Source organism: Felis catus, chromosome E2 (genome assembly GCF_018350175.1).
Source record: "Felis catus isolate Fca126 chromosome E2, F.catus_Fca126_mat1.0, whole genome shotgun sequence".
In the NCBI taxonomy this organism is placed as follows: Eukaryota; Metazoa; Chordata; class Mammalia; order Carnivora; family Felidae; genus Felis; species Felis catus.
Window position 1 is genome coordinate 15,826,618 of NC_058382.1, and position 13,525 is coordinate 15,840,142.

At 48.7% G+C, this 13,525-nt stretch overlaps 1 protein-coding gene across 5 annotated transcripts in view; it reads right to left on the bottom strand.

Moving 5' to 3' along the window:
• Window positions 1-13,525, bottom strand: part of SIPA1L3 (signal induced proliferation associated 1 like 3) — a 239,418-nt gene extending 225,893 nt beyond the window's left edge. For 4 of the 5 annotated variants that reach the window (XM_023245055.2, XM_045046365.1, XM_023245056.2 and 1 more), the window contains exon 1: window positions 12,950-13,524. The gene's annotated coding sequence lies outside the window, so the exon portion shown is untranslated. Of the gene's footprint in view, window positions 1-12,949 lie in introns of all 5 variants that reach the window. The other variant, XM_023245059.2, reaches the window with a different exon arrangement.

Genomic DNA, 13,525 nt, shown 5'->3' on the forward strand with positions numbered 1-13,525 from the left:
CGAGATCGTGACCTGGCTGAAGTCGGACGCTTAACCGACTGCGCCACCCAGGCGCCCCTCTCATGACTTTTTCAATAACATTTCTTTTCTCCATCTTACTTTACTGTAAGAATACCATATAAAATACATACAATATACAAAATAGGTGTATGTTCTCAGTAATGCTTCAGGTCAATGGTAGGCTATTAGTAGTTAAGTTTTGGGGGTGTCAAAAGTTATACTCAGATTTTCAACTGTGCAGGGGGTCAGTGCCCCTAACCCCTGACCTGTCCAAGGACCACCTATACGGTGTGTATTAAGTGCTCACTGGGGGCCAGGACTGCAGCGTTCTAAGTGCTTTACATACTTTAATGCACGGCATCCACCCAACTACCTAGGAGGTCAGTATCACTACCAGCCCCACCTCAGCTCAAGCCCACGCTCCGTTCCTCAGTCCCTCTGTAGTCTGGCAGGGCAGTAACTTTACACTGTGTCTGTCCGTAAGTGGGACTAATCGGCATCCACAGGAAACGTCAGTCTGCAAAATGAATGGTCACTTTCACAGGCTGTTAGAAGGAGGGGGCAGGATCATTAAATAGTAATTTAATTATTCAATTAATAAATCTCATGTGTTAATAGCAGAGATCATATTTGTGAGCAACCACGTGCCGGCAACGGGGGTAAGCACCTGACCTGCATCCTCTCCTTTCATCCATACAACCACCTTCCGAGCCAGTCCTCAGGAGGGGAAACTGAGCCTCTGCGAGGAGCACTTTGAACAGCAACTGGTCAAGAGCAGAGAGAGGAGGGAGAGCCAAGTGTTTCTGAGCAGAGAAAATGCTCTCAAACACATGCACACTGCCCCTCAGACTGCTGCCTCATCACTCAGCTTGGGTTTGCCTCTATTTTCAAAAAAAATATTGGGTTTCTCGATAAGACCGACAGCTCCTACAGCACAGGGACTCTGCGTACATCTTCTCGAAGGTGGACATTAGTAGAGAACAAAAGTGATGTCCTGATTCAGGTAACTACAAAACAAAGCGGGTCAGTACAATGACATGAAAATGTATGAGTGCAATGCTTCCACTTTGTTTTACTAACTTCTGCAGCAGACCCAGGTGTTTGCCTACCAATTCCATCCCTTTCTCCAAGTCCTTTCCTAAACAGTACTCAAAAAAAAAAAAACAAAAACAAAAACAAAAAACAAAAAAAAACACATAAAAACAAAAAACAGTACTCCAATTTTATTCCTGTAGCCACTCTCTTCCCAGCAGTCATGTGCTTCAGGTAAGGACAGTTCCAGCCTCAGCCCTGAGACTACATTATGATCGGCTCTTACCTGTGATTTGCCCAGGTGTGGTCACGTGCCACAGTGCTGGCCAATGAGATATGAGGGGAATCTGAGAGGCAGAGTATCTAGGAAAAGTTTCCTCACTTGTTGGAGATAAACAGTGAGTGATAAATAGATGCCCTCTTTCTACTACTAGATGCAGCCTTGTCGGGATGTGACAGCTGGAGCTGTGGCAGTCATCTTGTGGCCATGAGGAGAGTCTGAGGACACAGGCGACAAACCAAGGATGGCAGAGTGACACAACAGAGGGCTTGCTTACAGGCACTGTGGAAGTGCTTAGTCAATCAACTAAGGTGGCGCCAACCTATGGGCTTCTTTGTTGCATGAGATCATAAATCTGACTTCAGGCCAATTTCATCTGGGTTTCCTACTGCAATAGATCAGTGGTACTCCAGATGTCCTCTCAGGCCCAGGAGCACCTAGTAGCACCTGAGTACTTGTTAAAAATGCAGATTCTCAAGCCAGACCTACTGAATCGGAAACTCTTGGTGGGGCCTGGCAATCGGTAATTTAACAAGCATTCCAGGGGATTCTGCTGTCTGCTAAGGTTTGAGAATCACTGCAGAAGCACACAAGTCATTTCAGAGCAAGGCCTCTGGAGTCAAGAGTCCTTGGGTCCAAATCTTGTCACTACCATTCTCTAGCTTTGTGACCTTGGGCAAGTTATTTAAATTTAGCTGCCTCATCTGCAAAAGAGGAATAAAATGAATACTTCTCTTACAGGATTGTTGGGAGGTCTGGATGAGTCACTCTGTGGGATGTGCCTACCTAGCACAGTGCCTAGCACAGGGTAGACATTATATAAATTACCTATTCGGTGCTGCTTTTGTTGCTATTACTATTGTTTGCAACCAAAGGCATACCAACTGACACGACTTCCTAACGGAGCTCCTCCAAAGCTGGATCCAGAACTCCTTTACCTTTATGTTACTACACCCAGAACCCAGCCCAGGGCCCTGGGGCTTCTAGAGACGTGAGACTGTCCCGGTCAGTGCAGGGATGCGACACACAGGAGGGGCTGAGGCCTTTCTCCATCACTCCTCAGACCTCCTCCCGCAGCCTGAACCTCCGCAGCCCCAGCAGATACCCCACGGACACTCTGCCAGCTACTCTGCCCAGTTACTGATCCAGAATGCCCACAAGCTCTGCCCGGCCCCAGAGAGCACCCCCACCACGTGAGTCATGCCAAACATCTGGCAAGAGTTCAGGGCTGCCCTTCCCTCTGGGGGTTATCTGTGATTTCAAAACTGGTGGCACCAAGATGCAGAAAGCCAAAGAATGACAAACGCCACCCCCAGGTAAGGTCCCAGCAGGAAGAGGCAGCCTCTAATCAGGCTTAATAGCAAGACTGGGTAGGGGGTGTGGGTGGGGCCGGGGTTCTGCATTCGCCGGCACTGCTGACACTGTTGGGCCGGTCACTGAAAGAGCAGTGTGGGATACAGAAAGGGGGAGGGGAGTCTTGGCCTCCGACCACTAACCCCGGCAGCAGGAAAGCACTGGTCGGATTTCTCAGCCTGTGCAAAGGAAGCTATTACACCGAACCTCATAAAATTGCCAATATTCACACATTCTTGGACGGCAAAAAGGTAATTTCATATGGCTCAACCTAATACAAGCCAGGGAACTCACTCCAATAATGCGGTGTCAAGAAGTTGGTCATCAGCAAGAAACTGGAATGGTGGTGGCCTCTGAGCAAGGGAGGTGACTGTCTTACTTTTGCGCCTTCGGTTTCATGCACATGTGGCCACTTTTCAAAATTTAATGAAATTTAATAAATCAATCAACCCTGCAATATCTCCCCATCTCAGAGAAAAGACACACTTGTACCAGATCCTACAAGATCAGCAAGCCTGTCACTTCTCTGCCCTCATCTCCTGCTCTGGCCACACGGGCCTCCTTGTGAGCTCCTCAATCTTACCAGGCCCATGTCTCAGGGCCTTTGCACTGGCTGCTCCCTCTGCCTTGACACCCCCACTGCTGACACTGCCTCACCTCCTTCAGGCCTGTACTCAAGTCACCTCCTAGGGAGGCTCTCTCTGGCCCTCCCATCTAAAACCTCAACACAACACCTTCTACCAACCTAATACTTCATATCCCCCTTCCCTGCTTAATTTCTTCTGCTTAGCACTTACTACCCTCTTGTTTACTGTCCGAACCCCCCACTTGAAGGACAGCCCGAGGAGGGGAGAAGCTTGTCTGTCTTGCTCACTGCCACATTCCCAGTTCCTGGAGGACTGCTCAGCTCAGTGAACACCTGCTGAATGAGTAAGCTGAAAAATCAGATGTAGAGTCACTATTTGGGGTTTGGCACCCTCAGATCCACACGTGCTGGTCTACACTGGAAACACGGGAAAATCAAGCTAAGTTGTGACAGTGCTCCTAGTGGTTTCTCCACACTGGGCTCACCTCAGAGCCTTTGAAAGAAAAAGAAAGGGCAGAACCGAAGAGAATGCTGGGGGCAGGGGTTTGAGGCAGGGGCTCTCCTGCCTCCCCTGCCCACAAACCAAGCATGTGGTGTAGAACACGGGGCACCGGAGAAAAGAACTCATCCTGAGCTGGAACATGCCAGCCTCTAGCAGGATCAGAGCCAGAGCAGGTTCACAGCAACCATCTCTACCCACCTGGGAGGCAAACACCAAGCAGAAACCCCCAAACAAGGGTGTCCCCTTTTCCTGCCATTTCCACACAAGGATTCAGGCTAAGTGAGAGTCCCCAAAAGAACAAATGCGACAGGGGCCTCTCTACTCTTGTGTCATGAAGGAGTTCTAACCGTAGGCTTGAAGAGGAATACCATCAGGTCCCAGGCGCCGTCTGTCTGTCACAAGCTGCATCTTGCCCCTTTCCTTCTGTTGGCAAAAGTCAGAACTGAAAGGGGGCACCTTCCCTGCCTCCCACTGCAGTGCTAGAGGCAAACCAAATGCCGGATTCTGGTTCCATGTGGGGCTTTAACAGAGACCCATCAAAGGAAGGATTGGGTGCAGGTTTGTCCTGAGGGGAGGATTGGGGGAGGATCTGATGCCTCCTGTTGAAACATGTCTTTGGAAAAAATGTGGGAGGGGCCCCACGGTCAAGGTGCTGCAGGGAGACATTTCTCAGGGAAGCAGGACCTCTGAAAACTGACTCACAGAGCCGACGCCACTGCAGCCGGCGCTCAGAGCAGCCGGGGAAGCGTGCGGCCGCTGGAACCTTCCAGAGTCCTCACTGCTCCTGGACATTGCTTTACCTAAGGGGTTTCCAAAGCCTTGGGCCAACCACTGACTCCTGTAACGAAAACACCAACAAGAAAACCAAAAAACCCCTGTTTTTATCATACAAGTGGACTGGGCAGGGGCAGGGAACTCCCCACACCTACACTTGAGCTCAAAATACACAAATTCTGACTTTCGTTGTCCTTATTTCTTACTTTTCAGGATGAGACATTTCAAACATACAAAGGTGAAAAGAGAATATAATAATCCCCCATCGGTCGGCTTCAACAGTTATTAACTGGTGGCCAATCTCACTTCATCTCTTCATTCACCCATACACACAGTCTCCCTCTACTCTCGGCCTGCCCATATTATTTTGAACCAAATCATGAACACCTTAACAGTTCACAGGTATTTCAGAATGTATGCTTAAAGATCAGGCCTTTTTTCTTAAGCAGAACCACAGTATCATTATCACATTAAAAAAAAATAAGAATTCCTTAACAATATTGAATATCCAGGTAGCGTTTGTTAGAGAAAGGGGAAGCGCAGGTTCCAGAATCATAGAAAAATCTCATGCCCAGAGAGGTGTTCAAGCCTCCAGGCACGAAGGGGCCTGAGACCTGATGAAGGGCTGTCCCAGAACAGGAGAACAGAGACCACACGTGGAGTGGAGAGGTTGGAACTAGTCTGTATGGTCCTGTTTGCCCACCCCGTTCATCCATCTGTCCATCCACAAGAGACCGCACAGACCGCTCTTAAACAAGAGCCTGGACTCTGGAGCCAATGGCTTGGCTTTGAATCCTGACTTTGACACTCCAGCTTTAGGACATGAACTTCTCAGGACCTATCAGGGAAAGGGGGATGATAACAGTACCTACCCCATCAAGTCATTCTGAGGCTTAAATGAGAAATTACAAGAAAAGCACTTAGAGCAGGGCCTTTATACACGATAAGAGCTTGGTGAATGCTGGCTAGGATCATTACTTCAACCAGCAGACACTTACTGAGTGTCTTTTACATACCAGGCACTGTCCAGCAGCAAGAGAGGAGAGTTGTGGAGAGGTTAGAACCCTCATGAGTCATCACCAGGGGACAGGGACTGGCACCAGGCCACTACCTGGGGACGTGAGCAAACTGAGAATCTCCAGTACCTGCCATACTTGGGTAGGAGGTCCAGATTCATCCTGCCCCTGAGATGGGGAACCCTGAACCAGGAGAGTAATTACAAGTCCAGAACAATGACTCTCATGGATGAAAGAGGGAACCACTGCGGCATCGCTCCCCCCATTCCCCCCATCCAGCAATGCCACTTTTGATCGGAGCAAAGGCAAGATTCACGTGCTGGGTAAGTACGGCTGTTGCTGAGCTCACTGGAAGATGCCACACAGCTCCCACAGAGGGCCACAGCCTCGGGGAACAGAGTCCACAGCAGTAGGAGAAAAGAGGCCTCGTGCCCAAAAAAGCAGTTTAGAATGGCCTTTCAAAAGGCTGGGCCCTTTTCTTGCCTCCCTCACTGTCCCTGCCCACCCTGCTCCCCAGTCTCCAAAGTCCTCTCTCTTTCCTAGGAGAGAAGACCTGTTTCCACCAAACCGGGAGCTCAAAGTAAGGAGTGCAAGTGACAGTCACACAGGTCTACATCAGCACCCCAGCACCAACATAAACTCAAGGATCGTTGCTGACAAACTCTGGGGATCCATTTTGTGTGACGAGTCCTTCCTGTGGCTTCTATTGCTCAAAACTCAGAGCCCATCCCCCTCAAACACGAATACAGCATATCCGACAGAGATTTAAGAGTATGGTCTCTGGACCAGAGTTCAAATGTAGCCTCCATCACTTCCTAATTTCGAGCAAGTGGCCTCTCATTGCCAGAGCTCAGCTTCCTCACGTGTACAACAGGGATAACCAGTCCCTGCCACCTCGGAACATAAGTCACACACGTCGAGCAATGAGCACAACTCCAGGCCCATAAGGCACCTTTGATGGATGGCAGCTGTGGGGTTAGCTATACCTGCCCGTGATTAATATGCTTTTCATCACTCACCCACCTTTATTCACCAAGATAAAACAGGGATAGTATCTTTGATCTGTCACTGTGAACTACCACCCTTGATTTATGTGAGTCTCATACCCCAGGCCCACGCTGTCCAACACATGTGGCTACTGAGCACCTGAGATGTGGCTGGCGCGAATGGAGATGCACTAAAGGTGTAAGATACACTTTGTATTGTGAAGACTTAGTGTGGGAAGAAAATGTAAAACATCTCAATAATTTTTACACTGATTACATATGAAACGATAGTATTTTAGATCAAATAAAATATACGATTAAAATTAGTTTCTTCCATTTCTTTTTACTCTTATTTTTTTAATGTTTATTTATTTTTGAGAGAGAGACAAAGCAAGAACAGGGTAGGGCAGAGAGAGAGGGAGACACAGAATCTGAAGCAGGCTCCAGGCTCTGAGCCGACAGCACAGAGCCCAACGCGGGGCCCGAACTCACGAACCGGAGATCATGACCTGAGCCGAAGTCGGGTGCTCAACCGACTGAGTCACCCAGGTGCCCCTCTTTTTACTTTTAACTGGCCATTATAAAAATGTAAATTCTGTATATGGTCCACATTGGTAGCTCACAGTGGGTTTCTAATGGACATTGTTGTTGCAGACCTCTGACATCCAGTGTCTTCTCATTCGACTCCATACTGTCAGCGTCTGGCACGGTGCCTGGCACACAGGCTAGGGTAGAACAAAATGTTTCATAGATGCTGGATAAAGATGTTCTCCACATTTCTCCTGGTCTGAAAATGCATCCACCGCTGTCTTCACATCTAGCCAGGCCTGGCTTTCGTTCAACATATTTAACAACCCACAAGGCCAGGCTACATCAAGTCAAAATGGACACAGTCATGGTGGCTGGAACAGGGTGCTAGGGCACCTGCAGAGCCAGGTATCTTTTTAGTTACTGGACCATATTTGATATTTAACAGTCAAAAATGCTGGTCTGGTGCTCAGAAACACCCTACCAGCCCAAGTTCCCCATCAAAGCTCACCCAAATGGGACCCTCCCCTTGTTCACTCTCCTTCAGCACCACGCCTCAAGCAGTCAACTTTGCCTGACTTGAGGACAGGCCTTCCGTTCTGAAACAACCAACCAAACATCCCGACAGAAAGTGACCCCCTCATGTCTTACTGTCAGTAGAAACGATGCCACAGCATCCCCAGACCACCCCTGCTGTCTGTGAACGATGAACTAAATATAGTCCACAGTGCTTTGCAGGTCAGACAACTTCAAAAGGAACTGCTGAATCCACTTCACAAACTTGCCTCAGCCTAGTAAACAGCGCCTGGGAAGAGCAGCAGTGTGGCATGTGGGCAGAGTCTGGAGTCCGGAATCGACTTCTTATCTGTAAAGTGAGTCCCATAAACTTATCTACTTCACTGGACTTTGGTGAGGACTGGCTGAGAAAAAGTATGACATGCTTACAAGAGCAACTAGTATAGACGAAGCACTAAGAAATGTAAGGTGCTGGGGCGCCTGGGTGGCTCAGCTGGTTAAGCGTCCACTTCAGCTCAGGTTGTGGGCTCACGGTTAGTGGGTTCGAGCCCCGTGTCAGGCTCTGTGCTGACAGTGTGGAGCCTGCTTGGGATTCTCTCTCCCTCTCTCTCTGCCCCTCCCCACTTGTGTTTTTCTCTCTCTCTCAAAATAAATATATAAACTTTAAAAAAAAATAAGGCGCTATTATTATTTTACAAAAATTAAAGTAGCATGAACTTGAAAAATGTGATTTCATCCGTCTCCAGCCACACCGATCCTGTTTTTGTAGTTAACTCGTTCTCGCCTTTGGGCCTTTGCATTTGCTGTTCCCGCTGCCTGGAATGTTCTTCCCCCAGCTCTTGGCACAGCTGCTGCCTCTTGCTCCTGCAGGCCTTCCCGTACCATCTGAGGTAATGTAACCAACTCTTCTTCACCACCAGCCTGCCCTATCAGCCACTCTCTATCCCCTCAGCCTGTCATTTCCTCTAGAAGACTTAAACCATCTAAAATTACCTTGTTTATTGCATGTCTCCCCAGCTAGAATGTACACCCTAGGAGAGTGAGGATCTCGTCTGTTTTGTTCACGGTCCAAGAGCTTTTAGCCACTAGATGTACCAGAATGCTTACTGGATGTGTTTTTGCAAAGATAAAAGACATCCCGGAAACAACCTAAATGTCCAGTGACAGGGGAATGGGGGAATAAAGCATGGCCTCTTCATACTGAAGAATGTGAATGTGGGTCTAGCTGTTAAAAAGAATGAGTCAGGGGCTCCCAGTTGGCTCTGTCGGTGGAGCATGCGACTCCTGATCTCAGGGTTGTAAGTTCAAGCCCCACGTTGGGTACAGAGATTACTTAAAAATAAAATCTTAAAAAAAAAAAAAAAAGAATGAGTAGGATCTGTACGTAATGACTTGACTATCATCAATTGAGAAACTCAAGTTACAAATATGTGACACTTGATCCCTACCCCTCCTTTTTGGGGGAGTGGTGAAAGAGAAGGAAGAAAACAATCAGTATGTGCATCCTTAGAAGCACAGAAAAAGGCAAGGGAGAGCAGCTACCTAAATTGCCAAGGGCAGAAAGCATATCCATTGTGTTTATCTACAAAACCTGACAGTGGATATGTAAATACTCACTGCCTGCATAAATGGTTATCTTTGGGGGAAGGGATTTTAGAGTGGAGGGCAGCACCTGTTATTTTCTTTACTCATCTGTGTTGTTTGACATGTTACAACAAGCGTTGTGTATCGCTGCATAACTTTTTTTAAAGCAAAATTCAACCCATTCCCATACAGGCAAAGTAAAAGTAAGTCCATTACCAGAACAGTCTTCAGCAATGAGAACAGTATCAGTCTTAAACAAAGCACAAATGCACGAACTAGTCCAAAAGATTCTCATTCTAAAAGCTAAAAACAAACACTTTAAAGGAGATGACTGTTTAATTCTCTTATTAAAACATAAATACATTCGGGGCATCTGGGCAGCTCAGTCGGTTGCGTGTACGACTTTGGCTCCGGTCATGATCTCAGGGTTTGTGTTCAAACGTTCTGTGTTGTCAGCACAAAACCCATTTTGGATCCTCTATCCCTCTCTCTCCCTGCCCCTCTCTCACTCACAGTCTGTCTCTCCAAAATAAACAAAAAAACCCCCACATAAATACATTTAATTTAGATTATTAGAGTTAAACAGATCAAGGTCAAGCTGTTACCATAACCTGTACCATTTCAAAAAAGACTTTTTTGGGGCGCCTGGGTGGCTCAGTCGGTTGGTTAAGCGTCCGACTTCGACTCAGGTCATGATCTCGCGGGTTCGTGAGTTCGAGCCCCGCGTCGGGCTCTGTGCTGATGGCTCGGAGCCTGGAGCCTGTTTCAGATTCTGTGTCTCCCTCTCTCTCTCTCTGACCCTCCCCCGTTCATGCTCTGTCTCTCTCTGTCTCAAAAATAAATAAACGTTAAAAAAAAAAAAAGACTTTTTTTAACCTTTATTTTTGAGAGAGGGAGCGAACAAGCATGAGACTAGGAGAGGGGCAGAAAGAGAGGGAGACAGAGGATCTGAAGCAGGCTCTGTGCTGTCAGCACAAAGCCCAATGCAGGACTCAAACCCACGAACCATGAGATCATTACCTGAGCCGAAGTTGGATGCTCAACCGACTAAGCCACCCAGGCGCCCCAACCTGTGTCATTTTTTAAACCTAAATTTGAAATATATCGGTGAAATGTGTTTTATAGGGAAAAAAAAAAAAGGTGCCAGTATCTACGCATCCTAAATTCCATTTTTGATTTACCACCTGACAACTGCAATCTCTGAAAAACAGGCTCACATTTAACTCTTAGACCATTCTGCACAGACTGCTAAAAAACCATGTGCTGTTGTCACTAAAAATTAAGACCAGGATTTCTTTAAGTCACTGCTTTATTTCCTCATATTAAAAAAAAACATTTAGAGGGCGCCTGGGTGGCTCAGTCAGTTAAGTGTCCAACTTTGACTCAGGTCATGATCTCGTAGTTTATCAGTTCGAGCCCGTGTTGGGCTCTGTGCTGATAGCTCAGATAGATCCTGGAGCCTGCTTCAGATTCTGGGTCTCCCTCTCTCTCTCTGCCCCTCCCCCGCTCACACTCCGTCTTTCTCAAAAATAAATAAATTTTAAAAAAACCACTTAGGTAAATTTGGTGGCCATCATAAATGTGATTGAGACCATGGGTTCCCATCATCAAATGAAATCACAATGACAGGTTTCTGCCAACAGATTTAAGCCTACACAGGAATGTAATAAATTCCCTTTCCAGCCTCTTCTCTGTTGTGTGCACTGCCTCAAATGCTCAGGATGGCCTTCTTCCCAAACAGGATATTCAATTCACTGCCACGGTGTAACTTCTGGGAAAGAAACTGACCACTCATCCACACTGGTAAAAATGGGCCCCCTGGAAACCAGGCCTTTATGCTACACTTGTGGCCACTGCAGTCAGGCCAAGTCCATAGGGTCTTCTCTGCCCCTTACTAATGTTTTACACACATTAATCCTTGGTGATCTAAAAGAAACAACTCAACCTTATTAGAAAAGCCATCTTTAGTGGCCAAGGTGCACTTTCGGTGCCCACGAGATGGGAGACCAAAACAGGCCAATGAAATGGTGCTTCTATGAAATGGCATCCTTCTTCCCCATCAGCTGGACCTGGAAAGGCTGGGGAGAGGAACAACTCTCAAGTTTCTGCCTTAGGCAACTGGGTCAGTATTGGCCCATTTGCTGAGATGGTGACTACTGGGTCTGGGAGGAGAAGGAGTTTAGGTTAAATACATTGAGTTCATGGTGCCCAAGGGAAAGTCACCAGAGGACATCAAGGAAGCTCAGGCCCACATGTGGAGCTGGCTAATATGGCTTTGAGACAGAGTCAAGTGCTGGCAGCACTGGAGTGGTACAGAAAGCACTAGAGTGAATGTGCTGGAATGGGGGGGGGGGTGTGGGAAAGGTGAGCAGGGGGCTGATGACAGCCAGCCGGCACCATCTCTTCTCAGGCTCTAATACTACATATGTGCCACAATTTAATCTTTCGTGAATAAAAATTAGGGCGGGAGGGACACTAACCTCATCCCTGCTCTGCTCTGTAAATAAATATAAGCAGCAAAGGCTTATTAAGAGAAACAAGATACATTTATTAAGTGCTTACTATGCACCTTGCCCTGTGCTGAACACTAAACATGAATTATCTCCTGGAATCATCAAAACAACCCTGGCACAAAAACCTATGACTACCATTTCACAGATGGGACACTGAGGCTGGGAGTGAATGTGTGGGGGAGCTCAGGGCTGTCATGTCACAGCCCACAGTTAGACAGTCTCTGGGCCAGATGGAGAACATTGAAGAAGAACAATTATAATACATAAGAGCTGTTACTTAGTAAGAGATGGCTCTGGACTAGGAATACAATCTCAGCAAATCTTTACAACCTTCTGAGACTGACACTGTCATCCCATTTTACAAATGAGGAACCTGAGGCTGTAGAAGAGGAAATCAACTTCTCCCCTGTGGCCCAGACCTAGATCTAGTCAGAGCCCCACCCTCAAAGGGTCTCTGGGACGCTGGGAAAAGCCTGAACAAATGGTACCATTTATTGAACGCTGACTATGTGCCAGCTGCTGCTCTAAGCACTTTACACATAGTATTCTCACTGCATCCTCCAAACAACTCTATGAGGTGGCTGCTATTAAAATCCCCATTTTACAGATAGGGAAACCGAGCCACAGAGAGGTGAAGTCAGTTGCCCAAGGTCACACGGCTGGTAAATGGCAGAGCCTAAATTTGAATCTGGGTCTCTGCCTCCCAAACCAAAGCTCTCAAAATAATTTCTGTTAACGGCAGCCATCCTGCACTGAGTGGTAACTATGGACTCGACCCTTTACACGCACACCTCCAACTAACCCTATGCTTATGGATAATACCCTCACCCTATTTCTTGGGAGCCAACAATAGCGCAAACACGTAGTAAGTGCATTCTATGTGCCAAATGCTTTATTCGCCATATCTCAACATCTCAACAGAATCCCCCACCAAAAGACACTCTTCTCCCCATTTTACCGAAGGGGAAACTGAGGTTCGGTACGATTTCCTCAGAACGCAGCTCCCGAGTGGCAGAAGCAGGACGCGAACCCATCGGTACCCGACGCCCACTCCATGCTTTCATACAGCGCTGGGTAGCACGTCTCGAAAGTTGAATCATGTGGGCACAGGTCCGGCCGGGTCCGGAGGGCGCGAGTCCGGCGCCGCCGCCCCCAACAACCGGTGCCCACACCCGGCCATCCGCCGGGTCCCCAGCCCGCGCTGACCCTCAGGGTCCGAGTGGACCCCAATTCCCCGCCACCCGTGCATGAGGCCACCCCTGCACCCGAAACCACATACCTGGGCGTCCCGGCTGCCCGCCCCGCGGGCCCCACGACCGCGGCGTCCGGCCCCGCGCCGTTCGCTGGAGACGCCGCCAGCTCCGGTGGCCCGAGTGACTTCCAGGCTGCCCACTTCCAAGCCGCTTCGCGCGAGGCCTCCTGGGAACTGTAGTTTCGCCCTAGGAGGCAGCAAACTGAAAAAAGCCTGGCGCGCAGGTACTGCCGGGAGCAGTAGGCGCAGCCCCGCGCCGCCTTCTGGGAATGGTAGTCCACCTGTCGCCTCGGTGCCGCTCCAGTCTCCAGAGCACTTCCGCAGCCCCGAGGGGCGTGAGAGATGGAGGCGTGTCTTCTGCAGACTCCAGCCCGGTGGCCGAGCTCTTCGTTCCGCGAGGGCGCTTTTTCCTTTTCTCCCAGCCCTGTCCGCCTCCAGCCCTCCTTCGGCGGATTCACCACCCCCCCGCCTCCGCAAGGCGCGAGGTACTTACCCCGAGGGCGCGAGCCTCAGGAGAGGCGGGGACAGCGGAGCTGTGCGCTAGACCCCCAGTGGAGGGGAGCGGCGGAGGAGGGCGTCTGTGCGCGCTCGCGCACGCGCGCT